This window comes from Columba livia, chromosome 15, assembly GCF_036013475.1.
Source record: "Columba livia isolate bColLiv1 breed racing homer chromosome 15, bColLiv1.pat.W.v2, whole genome shotgun sequence".
Lineage (NCBI taxonomy): Eukaryota > Metazoa > Chordata > Aves > Columbiformes > Columbidae > Columba > Columba livia.
In genome coordinates, this window is record NC_088616.1 from 3,206,973 (window position 1) to 3,224,343 (window position 17,371).

Here is a 17,371-nt window from a genome sequence, read left to right on the forward strand (position 1 = left end):
TGGGCGCTCCGCTCCCCTCCCGTGACAGCGGCCGTGGGCGGCCGTCCGCCCCCCGAGGGGTTGGCGGGTGTGGGGGAGCAGGGCTGGAGGGCCCGAGGAGGGCGAAGCTGAGGTAAAGCCCTCCCCTGAGGGACCGCGTTTCTCCCCCCGCCGCTCTCGGCCGCCTCAGCCTTGCGCGGCGCGGACAGAGGCCGTGAGGGCGCAGCGGCCGGGCGGGAAGGCGGGCAGCCCCGCAGCCCCCCGCTCGAGGACTGAGGGTGCCGGACGGTTCTGCCCCGGCCCCAGTGCTGCCCTCGCCACCCTCTGCGGGGTGAAAACCCCCAGCTCCCGTCTGGAACCCGCAGAGGCCCCTTCTCGACTCTCCGTGCAGGATTATGGCGAGGGCGCCGCTACAGCCACGGCCACCCCGGAGCAGCCCGGTGCCGGGTGAGCTGACGGGACCGGCCGGGCCTGCCTGCCGGGCCGCGGTGCAGACAGCACAGGCCTCCCTCACCTCGCTGAGCTCGTCTGTCTCAAGCCGGCCTAGGATGATCTCATTATATGTTGTAGTTCATCCCGTGGTGGTGCAGTGACAATGTAAATGCGTTAGGAATTTGCCCAATATCGGGTTTCTTCACCCCTCCACTGAAGTTGGGCCTTACTGAAGACAGAGAGTGAAAAGATGAGTATTGCAACTCTTCTGACATGGTATAGTTGCTGGCAAAACAGATCCCAACTTGTTTGCGGCTCATCTAAAGTCTTAAGAGGTTTCTGGCAAAAGGACTTTGACAGAAGATCACAGAATCACAGACTGGTTGGGCTTGGGAGGGACCTCTGGAGATCATCCAGTCCAAACCACCTGCTAAAGCAGGTTCACCAGAGCAGATCACACAGGAATGTGTCCAGGTGGGTTTGAATGTCTGCAGAGAAGGCAACTCCACAACTCTAGCAAAGTTCAGAAGTTACCATGAGTTATACAAACACCTGTTGCATTATATAGATGCTGGTTTATATAATGCACAGTTTTCTAAGGAGTAAAAGTAATTTTTTCTTGCCCAGCGTCCACCATGAGTATGTGACAATCCTAAGTGCATTGTCCCTTTCCATTCTCAGTCCGTGAAAAACTAAATAAGGCCCAGTACCCAGAGAGGTGCCTGCCCTCCCCTCCTCACTCTTGAAGCCATGCCAGACATGAGCCGTCTTCTGCCTGGAAGCTGTACAGTCACACCCATACATTGCAGTGTCTCAGGAGCCCTTCTCAAGGTGACAGGTAACTGAACTGCTGCCGAATCCTACCCAGCCAGCCTGCAGCATTAGCACAGGGCGGGCTCGGAGTACAGACTGCCCTGAGCACACCATCTTGTAGTTTTGCTTTCTCAAAAATGCACGGTGGCATGGAGTACCTGAGCTACCACAGCGAATTAAGAACGTTTTAGAAAAGTCATTGCTTAGTGTAAGATTAATGTTTTATTTAAGCTTTGGGTCTAACGAGTGTAGCACAGCATCAGTTTCTATTGTCTTTATGCATCAGCCACTACAGTAGAGAGAGTAAACACATATGTAAAAGTTCAGAACCCTTTCTGAGAGGAAGTGGAAGACCAAGCACTGACACTGGGTTACTTTCACTATTAGTTAGTAATAGTCTGGTTCATCTGGCAAAAAGTATGAGCCATGGCAGTAACTTACTTTTCTGTCAAGTGAGCAGATACAGGTGTAGCCTTTGGGCTAACACTTTATAATAATAAGAGACCTAAATCCCATTTAGATATTTAAATCTCTACAGAGGTGCCTGTTTTACTTGCGTAACTGTGGATGTAGGCTCTGCTGGATGCAAGCATCCTCATCCACTTCAGTGAGAAGGGTCATGCCCTTTTGTACAAAAAGCATGAATGCAATTACGACAGAGCTGGCTGGTAAAAGCCATCCAATAAAAGTACAGCCTTAAGAGAAGACCAGCAATCTCTTTTGGCATAATTTGAAATCTTTTTTGCCTTTGAGAAACTTTCTATAGTGATTTTGTAACTCATATTTATTAATAGTAAATTGCACAGGGAACAAAGCAGGTTCATTCACATCGGTTTCTTATCTTTGCAAATGGGCTGCTGGATCTGAGCAGGCTTATAGTGTGGGAAATTTCCAGTCTTCTGTGGAGATAGTACAGGGCTGTTAATCCTTCAGAACTGCTTAAAAACTTCTCTTACTTTGCCACCTTCACCTGTCTCCAGTTACTGCCTAAGGCTATAGCGGGGAAAAGGCTCTGGTGACCTCCAGTCCCTGCAGCTGGGGAGCAGAAAGAACCACTTTATACATTCCCAGGAGCTTGTGACGCAAACTGGCAGATTCAGTTAAAGCCATCGAATAATATGCTCCTCAGCTATGTGAGGGATGAAAAACTGAGGGTTTCCTCCCATTTATTTGCTATTGCTCCTTAGCTGTGCAACATGCTAGTACAGGAGGTACTTTTCTCCTCCTAGAATAAAAACCTTATAAATTTATCAATAAGATTTTTTTCCACCATGAAATTTATAAATGGCATTTATAATATTGTCTTTGGTGGACTCAGCAGTGTTATGTTTACAATTGGACTCCATGATCTTAAGGGTCTTTTCCAGCCTAAATGATTCTATGATTCTCTTGGTTTGATGCTTTCATAATACAGCACTCAACATTTTAAAGCATTATTGAATTCACTGAGATTGTTCTGCAGAAGGATTCTGAGCTCAGTTGTAATTGTCACAGTCATCCTGATCTCTGCTGGAGCTACTCTGACCCTTAGCGTAGTTTCCAGCAATGTTGATTATAAGAGTTACTAATTATAGAGATTCTTTGGTTTCTCTTCAGGGACTGTACTGCTGTCAGAGAAATTCATTATCAGATTAAGACTTGACTGTATTTTATTTTGTTAGGGATAAATTATTTCCATTCTTGCAAATTCACATCATGGTCTCCTTGTCTTTCAACAGTTTTCAGATAGTTAGTGTGGCTATTTTAAATGTAGCTCTTTTTGGAGTTCCCTTCTGTCAGTTACACCCAATTACAGTCCTCTATGTATATTCCTAACTTCAAATTTTGAATGGTTACTGGCAATATTGATTCCTTTACTTATGGCCATATGTTGTGTTCTGAAATGGCAACTAGTAAAATAAAACCGTCCACTGCTACCACTTGGAAATACAACAAATATGCGACAGATATATGTTACACCTATAATTCTCATTCAATTTGCTGTTGTTTTGTAGCTCTCCTTGCTGCAAAATGTGTTCAGTAATCATCTTTACAGCCTAGAAAATGTATTGAGAAAACAGACTGGTCCATACAGAACATTTTCTTATGTGTGTTTTAACTGTTCCTTAGAAATAATTGTTTTGCAAGTCTATGGAGGGATTGTTAAAGAGGGCAAATGCCAGTATCTTGAGTCAAAGTCTAAATGTTACTAATATAAGTGACAACTTGCACCTTTACTTACAGGCCCACTGGAGAGCGCGTATAACAGAGAAAGGGGGACCAAGCTGAATCTCTCCAGCAGCTTGGGCAGGTAAGTTATGTATTTTCTTATTTCACCTGAAATAAGGGGATGAGAAATTATTAATCCAGCTCTGCACATGGAGAGAACATGGGAATGAGCATGTCATCGTATCTGGAAGTGTTCGTCAGTCATTACAAAGTAACATCATTGGTTATCCCGTGCAGTTCTGAATATTCATTTGTAATTATCTCTTCCTGTGTCCATGCTGCACCTTACTCTCATTTTGCTATGACTCATAAAAGGTAAAAGCACTTTTAGTGCTCACTGTATATCTGAGTAGTAGAATCAATTCACTTCAGCTTTAATTCCACCTTCAGGAATACTCGCCTATTTGAAAGAAAACCTCAAAACGTAGTTCTTATGTGATGGCAGTGATGGCAATTCTCTTACTCTGATTAGTGTTGCAAGTGGTACTTCATGATGATAGACGGTGAATCCAGGCCAGGGAAAAAAAAGATTGTTTCAAACCCATTTGAGCAGAAGCTTCAGGCTTCTGAAGGCTGAAGCCCTTTCTGGCACAGAACCTAACTTGGGACTAGAGGTGTTTCTGCTTGCTTGCCTTGTCTTTTGTCATGAAAGAGCAGATGTATATGTAATTACACAGATGATAATTAGAAAGGTGAAAGGTCCTATATGTCATACTGACACAGAAAAGTCTCATCTTTATATTGCTGCAACATAGCTATCTCCTATTCACTTCTACTGCTTCAAAATATGCAAAAAGAGAAATTTCTTGTCTTTTGCTGTGTTGAAACGTCTTTGTCCTATGTTTTGTACTTGAAGGCTGATGAGCAAGGTACAAGGCATTTCCTTTCTGCATCAGTTAATTGTAAAGCTTTAGGGAGCTACTGAGAAAAGGCGCTTGACAAAGTGCCACCATCTCAGGCTTACTCTGTATCTTGGTGTATACAGACAGTTTCCCATCCTTCCAGGTTATTTCTTTGAAGCCAACAGTTATTTTAAAACATGTTATTTTAAACATGACACTATACAGGTTTTAGTGAAATCATATGTTGCTTTGTAATTAAGCTGCAGGAACTGTCTGTAGTAGACAGGAGAGGTGACGGTTTCCTAGCGGAAAGATGTAACAAACTTCACTTTGCAGGAACAGTGTTTGCTTGGCACTACAGGTATCTGTGTTGTGCTGAAAAATTGATTCCTTGATATATATTTGGAAACCACACTTGGTAGAGTTGTTCAGCATTTCCTTCAATTTAACTTTACCACAGACATACACAACAAAGCCATTCCCTGTTCCAAGACTGGAGGCAGAGCCAAAAAGTTTTTTAGTTCTTTCCCTCACGCATGGAAAAAGACCACATATCTTATGTTCCTGTATGTAGCTGCCTTTTCCCCTTCTTGATTAATTTAGTGCACTCCTATTTCCTTTTGTCTTCAGTAGTGTGGCCCAGAATACCCTTTTACTTTGGCAAAGCAACCTGTTTTTTGTAGGACAGTCTGCAATCAGCTCCTGACTAGTTGCTTGGCATAAAACTGGGTGACTGCAAAAATGGGTATGAATAAATCAGCGAGAGCTTAGCCTCTTCCACAGCCTGCAGGTACTCCAGAGGAGCAGGGACCAACATTTAAAAATCGTCTTTAAAATGTCATTGCTAACCATTAAGTGTGTGATTAGGTGGGGGTTTTCATTTTTCATTTCTTCATAGAAAAGTTTCCGGATAAACAGGGCGATTAAGCTACTTTCTGGAAGAGCTGGCTGCATGAATCACTATAGAATAGTAAACAAATATGCAAAGAGAAAGTACATTACCCTCCTTTTACTAGATATTATTAACATAATGGCGGATTTATCAGGATAATAAAACCAGTAAATGTGATGCTATGCCCACCCAGAAATCAAAATACATTTTTTTCTTGTTTTGCTTCTCAGTAATTTGGGCCTAACTTTAATCTATTAATTGCTTTCTCTTCAAAGCTTGCAGAACTTACGAACTTCAGGCTTTCTCTTCCTCCTTTTCCCTATGGAGAGTTCCCTGGGAGTCTTCTTAAAGGAATTCCGTGTTGTGCCCTTCCTTTCCCTACCCGTTCCAGAAGAGAGGCAGGTGGATAGGTTTAAAAAAAAATACTCATCTGTTCATATCAAATAATTAGAGTATTAACACAACTAAAATGGTTTGGATGTAAATCTCTTTCACTTTCGTCCTTCTTGCTTCGTTTTATTTTATTGATTTCCCTCTGATGTTACACCTCTTCCAGTAACACCAGAATGTCTTATACAAAAAAACCCCACAACCAACCAACCAAACGAAAAAACCCCAAACCCAAACCACAGAGAAAATTACCTATATTTAGAAAACAACCACCAAAAAACCCACCAAAACCAACACACACAAAAACACAACACAAAACCAAACAACCAACCAAAAAACAACCCACAAAAAACCCAAGCTGCAGTCACATTTTTCCACCTTTTCACCTTCACATTAGAAAAGTGTGATTTTTCTTTTGTGGGTGAAAAGAGGAAAGGGAACAACAGCTTCACATTCATAAGGGAATCCAGGAGAGGGAGGCAGCAGAGGGAGAGCAGTGCTGAGAAAACATTTGCCCCTGAAGAGTCCAAGGCCTCTAGACTACAGACCTCTAAATTTTACTGAGTATCTTCATCTGTCTTCCAGGTATTAAAAAATCCAATTGTAAAGAAGTCCTAGTGTATATTTATGGGTCTTGTTAATAATAAGTCCTTGGGCAGTTTTGGAGGTGCAGACAGGCAAACACCCCATCCTGTACACTGGAGCTGAAGCTTTTCTCTCTCGAGTTTACCACTATAAGTGCATTTGATCAAATAAACAAAAAATGGTTTTTAACATCTACCAGGTTTTTAGCCATGTCCTTTTTTACTGCTTCCCCTACTTGTGCAATATTTTTCTTTGGTCTACAAGATGCATATGGAACGTGTTACCTGGGGAAACCCAAGGAAAGTCTGTTTAATTGCTAATTTGCATGTTTAAAAGACATTTTTTACCTTTTCAGCATACAGAGCAGTATACGCTATTTGGTCCATATACTTCGTGGTGTACTTGAGTTACATTCACACGGATCTCGATATTCAGATTAGAGTGATATTGTTTTGAGACTGGGTAGTCAAATGTTTAGTAACTTCCTGACAGCCTTACTACATTTTATCACCATAGTTCTGCTATTTACAGCAAGCGTTCCTGAAACAGTATAAGTGCACTAATGCAAATCATAGTTTACCCCAGTGTATTGCATTTATTGTGACAGATTGCCTTGCAGTGGAACATCTCTCCAGATGAAGCCTAGGCTGAACCTTCTCTACTGTAGCCAAGAGAAAAAGAAATCCCTTGTTATCTCAGCATTTGTGCCAACTTGCCTTATTTTGCTTTGAATTTTAGGAGCATTCCTGAAACTGAATCACAGTAAACAGTTCAAACTGGAAGTGTCAGCCATTACAAAAATACAGAAAACACTATTTGGCTGATACCTACAAAGAATAGAAATGTAATGAAAACATTTGCTATGGCACTTAATGATTACAATAGCCCGATGTTAGTAGAGGAGCTAGCGGTGATTTAGAGACAAACTGGTTTTTTGAGTGATGCAAACAGGGAAGGTGGAAATTAACTGGAAATCTAAACTCAGATTGACAGATCAATTCGGACAGCTCCTTCTAGTCCCTTGATAGCTCTGATCGCCATGATCACCATTTTTTTCTGTAACTTTCCTGGTAAGTTTTGCCTGGACCTTGTTCACTCCTCTGGGATCCTGGAAAGCAACCCACAACCTATGAAACCCAGGACAGAACAAGCAGAACATCTAACATAGGCAAGATTTAATACATGAAGTATGTATTTTATCTCTTAGTAGGAAAAACTATTAAATACAGTAGTGTGGTTACAAGTAATTGTTTTAGTTGCAATTAAGATCTTCAGAATAATTTCCTGAAAGCCAGCAATTACTCACTATACTAGAAGCTGAGCCATAAGCTGTTGTGTTGCTGTTTGTGCAAAGGTCTTAATTCTCCTTCACATTCCTGCAGCTTAGTCTATCTGTAACTCGTCTCTCTTCCTTCTACTTCCATCTGCAGCTGGATGTAATTTGAACTGATTCTGCTCTGCAATAATTGCTTTATGCCGGAGAGCTGCAAGGCTGCCAGAGTTCAACGTGTCAGTCTAGGGAGAGAGAGGTGCTGGACTGTAGTTATTACACTAACACATGCAAATCAGCATGGGGAGAAGGGGTTTGATGACAGAGGAATTCAAGGTGTTAACCCTGCATAGTGAGCAGTGCACAAGAAGGGTACATTTGTGCTTGGCTATTTTGCATGTAAAATTTTGCACTCTCATTTCATCGGCTAAGATGCATATTTGAGCAGTGCCAACTGCTTCTAAAGTTCAGAGAGGGCAGAGCCGTTAGTCGCCTATAATCTGTGGGCAAGGGCCAGAACAGCCTTTTCTCTAGGGACTTAGCTCTCTTGTCGACTCAGCTTTTAGAGCATTCTGGTATTAGTAATCTTTCTTTTGAGAAATGAGGGTTAAGTTATGCATGTCAAAAGTTCAGTGTAAATTTAATTTTTATGATGTTAGCACACTGGTAAAGCTGTTCCCTACAGAGCAGTTTACAGTAGCTGTCAGCATCAAATGTTTTCTAGGCACTATATTTGCCACCCAGCAACCATGCCAGGGTAATCTTGCTGCAAGTCACCCATGTGTGCGGTCCTGTCACATCAAGGGACTGTGCTGCAGGATTACCCACCAGTCAGGAGTCATTAATGACAAGATATCGTTCTTGCAAGACAAAGTGCCCTGCAGATTCCCCAGGGTGAATGCACAAGACTTCAAAACAGCATTGCATTTTTCTCTGAAAGAAAACCTATACGGTATTCCTTATGGCGAGGTCTCCAGTCAGCAGTTGCAGAAGGCAACGTTTGTAGGATATATTTGAACTTTTTTCCTTCTGCTGTATTTGAGAATTCTAAAACTGAAATTGCATATTCTTTGAAGCTGATATTAATTACTGTAAGAAATCAGATAACTTTACTACACTGAAAAGCCTGTTATCCTTTAAATACAATTAAGATTTTTATTCCTGTCTATTCCCTAGATGCTCTAACACCCTGCCTGAATACCTGCTTTCCATTTTAGGGACCTCTGTGTCTCTTGAAGAGTCTCATCTCTACTAGACTTCCCTGTGACGTTTCTCTGCTATTACTGGTTATTGCAGCTGCACTGACAGTGAATAGTCAGGGTAGCCAAGACCTCTCCCAAGTCAAACACCGTGGCTGTTCCCGTGCCAGCAGCTGGCCCTGGCACTGCCCAAATGCTGGCAAAGAAAACACGCGGTACTGGGCCTTGTAGGGTATTGCAAACTGGATAACAGAACAGACAGTGAAAGGTGCTGTGGGAGTGAGCAGTTACTTACTTACAGGGCAATTCCCTTAATTCCTTTAGACTTGAGAAGAATCAAGAACTCTATTATGAGAATATTAGCAGGAAAAACAGAAAATAGGCAATCTGAAGGACAAGAAAAATGCTTAAAAGCTAAAGGAGAATGCAGAGCACTGGGAGACGGTGACAGTACCTTGTGCAGATTGTCCCAAACCTGATAGCCCCTTTCCATTTTACTTGTTGGGCCATCATAACTATGGAAAGAGTCAGAAAGTAGCTGCAGGTGGGATATAGGATTTCAGATATGAAGTGATTTTGGAAACAATCTTCTGGCATTAGGTACACTTTTTTAACAGAAAAAGCAACAAAATTGTAGGTATTCAAACATAAAAGGTATCACTAAGGTACAATTTACATCTGTGAACAGTTGTAACTGCTTTATATAGTGTATGGTTTCTCTCGGAGCTTACTCATCAGATGTCTGGGTGAGGCTGTGACCAGAGTGATTATCTGTGCCTTATATTTCCATTTTAAGTAATAACAAGTTACTTCTGTTTGCTGGAGTATCAATGTGTAGCCAGATAAGTGGCATGTCTACATATATGGTTCAAATTGTATTAGCACAAAGTACTTTTAGTGTTTTATCCAGATTACTAGTTGTTACTCAAGCCTGTATAGTAGTGCAGAGCACCTGCATCCCATTGGTGCTCATGTGTATGTTTCAAAAATGCATTTAACCTGGCTATGAATTTTGAATAGTAGAGAGGAAAAATTTAAATTAACAGCTTTGATGGACCTGGTATTCCAGTCTCATATGTTGCAGGCAGGCATGAAATGTGCTTTCTCTGGTTCCTCTGATATATGACCAAGTAATGGATTTTCTGATTGTTTTAGGGGACATTATTTACTAAATGCAGATCAGCAGCTGTAGCTGAGAGACCTACAATGTGCTCAGATGGCTGATAGGAATTAAAGGTAGATAGTGGGTCAGAACACCGAGAACAGGAGTGTGATCGCCAGACTAGCAGACGTTACAGTTCAGAGGGCTGAAAAGCTTAAAATAAACTACTGGGGAAATCTGCATGACACAGCTCTTCAGCCACTCAAATGCTATTTAGGTTTATTTAAAACAAACAAAGCCAAGATAAATCGGTATATTACCTAGAGACACAAGGGAATCCCGTGGTTTTACCTTTAGCTTGTGGCAGAGCAGACTCCAACAGCCAGTTCTAAAAAGAATCAAATTGGAAGTGACACAAAAGATTATCACAGGCCCAACACAGCACTTAGACCAGGTTTCCAGGTAATTTCAAGACACTTGGAAGAGCTCCTAGACACAACTGATACCTTCCTTTTTACAAAGCTGGGCAGAAATGTAAGCAGATCATTCTAGAGAAACCTGTTTCTTACTGCTGAGTTAATACAAAAAAAAAGCCTTGTAAATGGAAATGTGACATCCAGAGTGTCACCTGTAGACATCCATAGTGTAGATGTGCCAAGAATAGGAAGGTGGGTATTTTTCTGTGATAGGAAGATGTCAGACAAGGCAGTTAGTGAGATGTCTCAGACACCCAGGTCTCCTGAATCTCCATTTTCTATTACTCTCCTTTATGCCCAGACTCCTCAAGGTTCCTTGTCTTCTGTAGTTAACTACATCCTCTCATCTGATGTGCTTGTGGGGCTTTGGGAGTTCAGCAGTCCCAGCCCTAGTCCTGTTATGTACAGTCAGTAGTATCAAGTGCTTCCAAGTACTGTCTCTTGAAGCTGGAATCAGCTTGTCTAGGAGGTGCAAGGAAAATTAAATGTGCAGATTTAGTGGTCATTGATTTGTTTCAGCTCAGTCTTCTATCAAAGGTATATCTTTAGCTAAAACTCGCAGCTTGTCTGTACAATAGGGTCAAGCAATTTAACTACCTCAAAGGTTGAAGTAGGACATGTCTGTTCTGTCCTGTCAAGCTGGGTGTCAGCTAGAGGAAAAGAGGGAACAGAGTGGCAAGTGAGGGAGAACAAGAGCCAACCTTCCAGATGGCCTGACTTGCAGAGGAGGAATCATTCACTTGCACCAACAGCAAAATTAAGTTCTCTGACCTTGCCATATTTTCTCAGAGCTATTAATACAATGTTCACTTAACAGCCTTTTCCTGCTGAAGTTCCCAACCCTGATGACTCCTCCTTAACCTTGCAGAAAAATGACACTCATTGCTCTTGAGCAGGGACTACAGCTCAGTATATATTGATAAATATGCATCGCAACCTCTTCTGCATCTCATGTCACATTCAGCCATATTCCACTTTATTGCTTAAAATCTGAGGAGTAACTTTATACTAAGAACTCCTAAGCCACCAGCTTTTCTCTGTGTCTTTCAGCACATTTTCCCTGATAAATAATTGAAATCAAAGTCTTCCAATATGTTACTATAGACCTTAGTAATATCAGCATGCGAGCCAGTCTTCTGGACTTCTTGTTTCTTTTGCATACTGACTGGAAATATCATTTGTTACAGTGCTCTCCACTCAGCTGCATATTTATTTACCTTAGCTACTTGGTTTTAGTTGATGTTCCTGTAAGTTCTGTGAATATACAAAACCTCAGCTTCTTTATACATTCCTTTCCTGGTAGCTACAGTTTCCTGTACCTGTTTGCTTTGAAAATCCATTTATAAAAGTACGATTGAATACGTTATCTAGGCATATGTGCAGAGTAAATTTGGCAATTACTTAGTTTTAAATTGCTGTACCACATTATAGATAGCTGCTGTCCGTGTTGGTGTATCAACAGTGTTTATGTAGAGCTATTCAAAGTTATCAATGCTTGTAATCATCAATAGTTAATCTTCTGCTACCAATGTTAAATAGATTAATATTGTTTTCTCTCTCTTGGGTGAGGCAAAGTTGCTACAGATGGTAGAACCCAGGTTGGTGTGAGCTCAGTTTTGAAGTTCTGCTGATTGTGAGCCCAACTTGGTGTATAGGACTATGTGCCAGAGATGCGTCTGAAAAAAGTACATGGTACGAAGGGGTTTGGCTCTAGAAGCCAGGCCTGTTGTAGATTTCCGATTTCCCTTGCAGTACTTGAATATTTTTATATAGGCAAATTGTCCCAGGACACATGGGAAATCTGTGCCAGATCTAGCAACAGAACCCAAATCTCGTGATTCCCATTTTCCCATAAATATGCAGAGTATTATTTCTCCTTTATTATTTGAACTTTAATTATGATTCTTTTATGCTTTAGAACTGTGCATGCTACAAAATGTTGAGTTGTAGGACATGAGCAACGTAAGAAATGTGGTAATGATAGCAAATTGTTCATAAAGAAAATATTCTCAAAATCTTTTGTTGTAAATGTTCTTAGCCTAGATAAGGTATTCCTGTAAGAGCAACAAGCTTTTTAATTTACATTTAAAATGAAGAATTCAGCCTCAGCATTTGCCCCATCTTAATTCTGCACTCTCAGGTAAGGATTTGTAGAATCCCATTAAGAGCAAAAGAAAATGATGGCTTGGTTCAGGAAAAGCAATAAACACCTTGGCAGCAATTTTCTTCTGGTTTTGGTTAAGTGCCTTCTCCAAACAGCTTTATCTACCCAGAAAAGATTGAAATGCTTGCAGTGATGCTTTTCTCAGTGACTGTCAGTTCTTCTCATCATTTTTGGAAACATTTTGGACAGTTAGTCTCACACTCTGCATTAGTAAGCATTTTAGGTCTTGTAATAAGGCAATCAGTCTTGTGAACTCTGTTACTTCTAGTATGGGTGGCACTAAGCAGAACAAGGGTTACAGAATAAACTGCAGAGAGAACTATTTGAGTCTTACTTTTTCTGGTAGTGTCTGTCCGTCCCTTACCGGTACTGTCTATTGGATTGCCTTGGCACCTTTGTTTGATGGACAGAAGCGCACAGATAAACCAAACCCAAGCAACCAAACAAACAGAAATGCTGGCTGCTCAGTGCTGTGGGGCACAGCCCTCCTCCGCTGCAGGCACTGCTGAGGGGCCAGCTGTGGCACCTGCGGGCTGCAAGAAGCTGGAATCACGACGTCAAGGTGAGTCAAGAGTCTGTAAACTATTCTTAGATTCAAAGACGACAAAAAAACCTGTACATAACTGTTCTGGCTGATAAACTGCAGCATATAACAGTTGACATAGTTTGTTCAGAGCCTCTGACTTTTCCTTCTATCACTATTATGTGTATCTAGGCCATTTACTGTGACTTTTCCTCTAGTTTCTTTTGTAGAAAACTAATGATTTGCTTGACCAATACTGTTGCAAATTACTTCAAAAGCTGCCAGGAACTAGAAAATCCATCTCAAGCTTTCTTGCATGTATTCCCACAGGAGCGTATTTCAGTCTGTACTGCCAACCTCAGAAACCCAGGAGTCAACGCGTTCTTGCCAAATGCCCCTAGAGAGGGGATTAAAATGCCAGAAAAAAAAAAGAATTAATAATATTGGGTTATTTCCTTCCATTTAAAGAGCTAGCTTGAATACATTTCCAAAATCTCCTTTGTCACCAGGAAGATTGGAAGAGTACATTAAAAATAATGAAAACTGAGATTCTTGTCTCTCCAAGGGCTTGGGCTTGAAGAAAGGACTATATATCAGAAAGCTCAAGCCAGTAGCAAGAGACCACAATTCTAAATTGAGCTGCTAAACTCAATTTTCCCAAAGATTCTAGTCTTCAATCATATGTGACCAAGTTATTCTCACTTTCCGTATCAGACATTGATATCTAACTGCTACAAGGAATTTCAAGGCTCAGTGGATTTCTGTTCAGGATAATATTTTATTAAGCATACTCTTGCATAGGGAATTCAGAAAACCTTTTCTAGCAGTGTCTAAAAACCCTGGAGTTAAGTCTCAGTCAACTTTAAGGTTTTTCCCCTTGGAGAACAAGCCTGTATTAGGACTTGTTAGAAAAACTGTCAAAAACAGAGTTAAGGAAACGGCAGAACAGCAAATCAGACTCACAGTTAAACCTGCCTCTTCACCAGATCTGGCAGCACTATTTACAGGCTGCTCATTCTGTAACGTGGATAGTTAACTTCATGCAGATTTGGGCCTAGACCATAGTTGGAAGATAACCTTTCTGAAGCAAAAAAATAATTGCAATGAATCGATAGATAGTGCTTGGTCCTTTTTGTGGCCAGGGAGTGAACAGGCTGCTCTGGTGATACGGGCCTCGGTTGGGAAGGTGTTTGACCCAAATGAGTGGCTGCAGGTGAGGTAGCAGCACTGTGTCACTGCCAGCCTAATAGGTGATGATGTCGGTTCGGTTGCTTGTCTGTTCTGGTCACATCTTCTTGTATTGTGATAAAAATCTCACCCCAGTCTATGCAGGGGTCTGTTGGCATGGTCTGGTAACTTCTAGAAAGGCACTTCATTTGTTTCTTTGGCCGTTCCATTTCTTTGCATTAGTTCCTGTCTCTGTATGTTCTGGCAGAAACACTTTTGTTCCAGTGCAGGCTGGTTGTATTCCCTAGAATAGCTGACTTTTTTCCTTGCAAACAATTCTGGATGTGTCAGAAAAGTAAGAAAAGTGGAATCCTTGCCTGCACTGTTTTTAAATAAAACAGTGATTGTCACACTTTCAGGAGATTAACAGCAAGATTGCAAAAGCTCTTCACATGTCCTGGTAGCTGTGAAGATGAAATTTGCTAGTCTGTTTTTAAAATGTGTGAATACAGATGGATTTAGAGTGGAAGCAGCACCTCCTGCCTGCCGTTAGCTGTGTGCGGCCAGGCTCCGTGCAGTTCCTGCCGTTGTGTCCGGCAGCTACACAGTGTTTGGTTGCTGCCACAAAACACAAAGGGTTCACACTCACACTCGGGCTGTGTCAAAATTGAACACACTCACTTCTTCCCTGCTAGCAGTGCAGTGGGCATCCTGCCTTCACATTAAAGACTGGCAGAGCAGTGAGTTTGGCACCAGCTGGACAATACTTGGGCTCTGCATTCAAGCTCCCTTTCCCACATGCATCAGCATGCAGTTCTGCCATAATTAGTCAACCCTCGAATTAGACAGAATCCTGGTTTTGTAGCCAAATTGATGGATGCAAACCTATGGATGGGCTATTTTTTTAGAATTGCCTTTGTATGTAGTTGTAGGGAGCTGAATTTTTCCTTCTCCTTTCCTCCAAACCTGTCCTTTCACTTAAGGAAAATCGAATCTACATTTGTATTTTGATTACATAATACATAGCCTGGTAAAAATAAATCCCACCTACTGTCTCTGGCTACACAGCAGCAGCCAGGGACGGAATGGTGGCCCACACTCTTCTGTCAGCTACTTTACTGTACTGAAAAGGCAAATTGGTAAATGGAAGTGATCTGAGGGTCTTCCAGTGAAGACCACATTTAAAGTTAGTTAATATAAACCTGTTTTTTCTTTCTTTTTTTTATTTTTTTTTTTCCCTTTCCTTAGCCAGAACCTTTGCTATGACTTTATGAGGTGATGGTGCCCACGCAAACAATAGAAAGGATTCAAAGCTCGTTTAACTGAGGAGCGGTATGTTTTAACTTGCCCGGTTTTGCATGTTCCAGGTGCCATTCAGCACATCTCTGTTCAGGTAAAGATACTTTGCAGATTGCTTCTCCAGCCGTTGCCTGCGCTGGCTGTGGAGCAGGGCTGGGGCAGATGGGGACAGGAGGAACGCTCTGCAGGGCACAAGTGTGTTGTGAGGCTGTTGTATTTGGGTTAATATGTAGTTTTACCACACTTGGTGTACTCCCCTAAGTACCGTCACTTCATAGTTTCATTTTTCATAGTGGAAGTCAGGAAGGAAACAAAATAAGAATCATATTATGATTATATACTATTATAGTTTGCAAAGCCATTAAATAGGTGCTGGACAGTTTTAGTGACAATTATCACTTATTTATATTTCTTTAAATCACATTTACCATATGGTACAATTGATCTCTAAATGTATTCCTGTACTGAATGTGTTTTTTTGCCCTTTTTAATTTCCCAGTGAGTTCTGAAGTGACTTAATCATGCCAATGAACCTAAGCAGTTTTTGTTCTTTGTAGATACTACATTTCCCCCTCCTCCCTCTGTTTGCCTCGCCTTTCCCTTTTAATAGGCAGAGAACCCATAAAAAAGAGCTGTAATTAGGACAACAAATTACTAGATACACTGGACAGAAGAATCAGAGATCAAGAACTTGGCACCTTAAGTCCATTTTGGCTCAGCTTTTTTGGTTGTTGCTGTACCAGCTTTGGGCACAGTTTTAAAATTGGATCAGCAGCCCTATTATTATAAATGGAAACTTTTGTTAGGCACTTCAGTTGAGAGTCTCCCACAAAGACCCCACCTCTTCTGAAAAATACCTTGTACGATACCTCCATTTTCTGCTGTTGATGTGTTCCTTATGATCAGTTTAGTGTGTAAGCTAAAGGAGTCACATGAACCTTACCAGTGCGGAAATTAGTACACGTATGCAATGGGTGAACACAGCCAAAGAATCAGTGAAAAGAGAGACTACAAAGAGGTAGCAACACAATGCCAAATAGTGAAGGTGCAGAAACACTGTTCCAGCATCGTGTTCTTCAAAGCAGCCTCAGAGTTTGCTAACAAATCTGGTGTCTGCTGTCTCAGGGGAAGGATCTTTGTGTTCTCTGCCGCTGTTCTCTGGCTATTCCATTGAGAGAGCTCATGAGCTCTAATCCTGCAGGGATCCTGCCTTGCTAGTCAGGATGTGATAGATTCAGAGAAGAAACTCTCTAGCCCCCAGCCACATTATGTGTAGAGCTGTTGATCTGACCAATTAATTGGCCTAGAAGACTAAAATATTTAAGTGTTGAAAATGGTATTATGGAGAATGAATAAAAATAGCTTATCCTTCTTTGAATGGCAAAGTCAAGGCATGTTTGCTAGGCTAGATTAGGAACTTCCTAAGTGCACAAGAGGATTCCATTCTGTTGAGTGAATATTAGAACTGATGCATTGACAGAAATTCTATCAACGTTTTCTTTTTGTAAAATGTTTTTATTCAAAACTATATTTAGCGTTTGAAGAGTGTTGCCAGCATTTGCATTGGGAAGTTGTGGTTGCAGCCACAGAAGCTGTTTCAGTGCAATTCATGTAGAATTTGGTCTTTGGAGGAAGAGAAATTTGCCACCTGAGGCTGCCTTTGTTTCTCCTGTTCCACCTGCAGCTTCGGACGGCAGGACAAACTGCACAGGTTATTTTTGTAACAGTCCAAATTACTCAATAAAATGCATGCAAAAGTGCAAGAGTCCCAAAGCATATAGTTTTAGAGGTATTTTCAAGGCAGACCAGAGAACATGGCTCTGGAGATGAGGCATATTTAGGAGGCTTTCTGAAAGTTAAATTACTAGCGATATTATCAAGGCTTCGAAATGGGATCTACTCCCTGCAGTAAGAAATAGCTGTGGGGAAGGTTAATATGACTAGAGTGACTTTTTTGGGCTGGGCAGAGCCTGCGACAAACAGCAAGAAGACCTTTTTGGCAAAATAGTGGAATTTTTTACACAGTGCTG

General features: G+C 41.4%; 1 long non-coding RNA gene across 1 annotated transcript in view; it reads left to right on the forward strand.

Annotated features, from left to right (window-relative positions):
• The first annotated feature begins 125 nt into the window (after positions 1-125).
• LOC110363242 (uncharacterized) overlaps positions 126-17,371 on the forward strand; it is a 45,647-nt gene continuing 28,401 nt past the window's right edge. The window contains exons 1-2 of the long non-coding RNA XR_010466289.1: positions 126-885; positions 3,448-3,514. This is a non-coding gene — a long non-coding RNA (uncharacterized LOC110363242). The remainder of the gene's footprint in view (positions 886-3,447; positions 3,515-17,371) is intronic.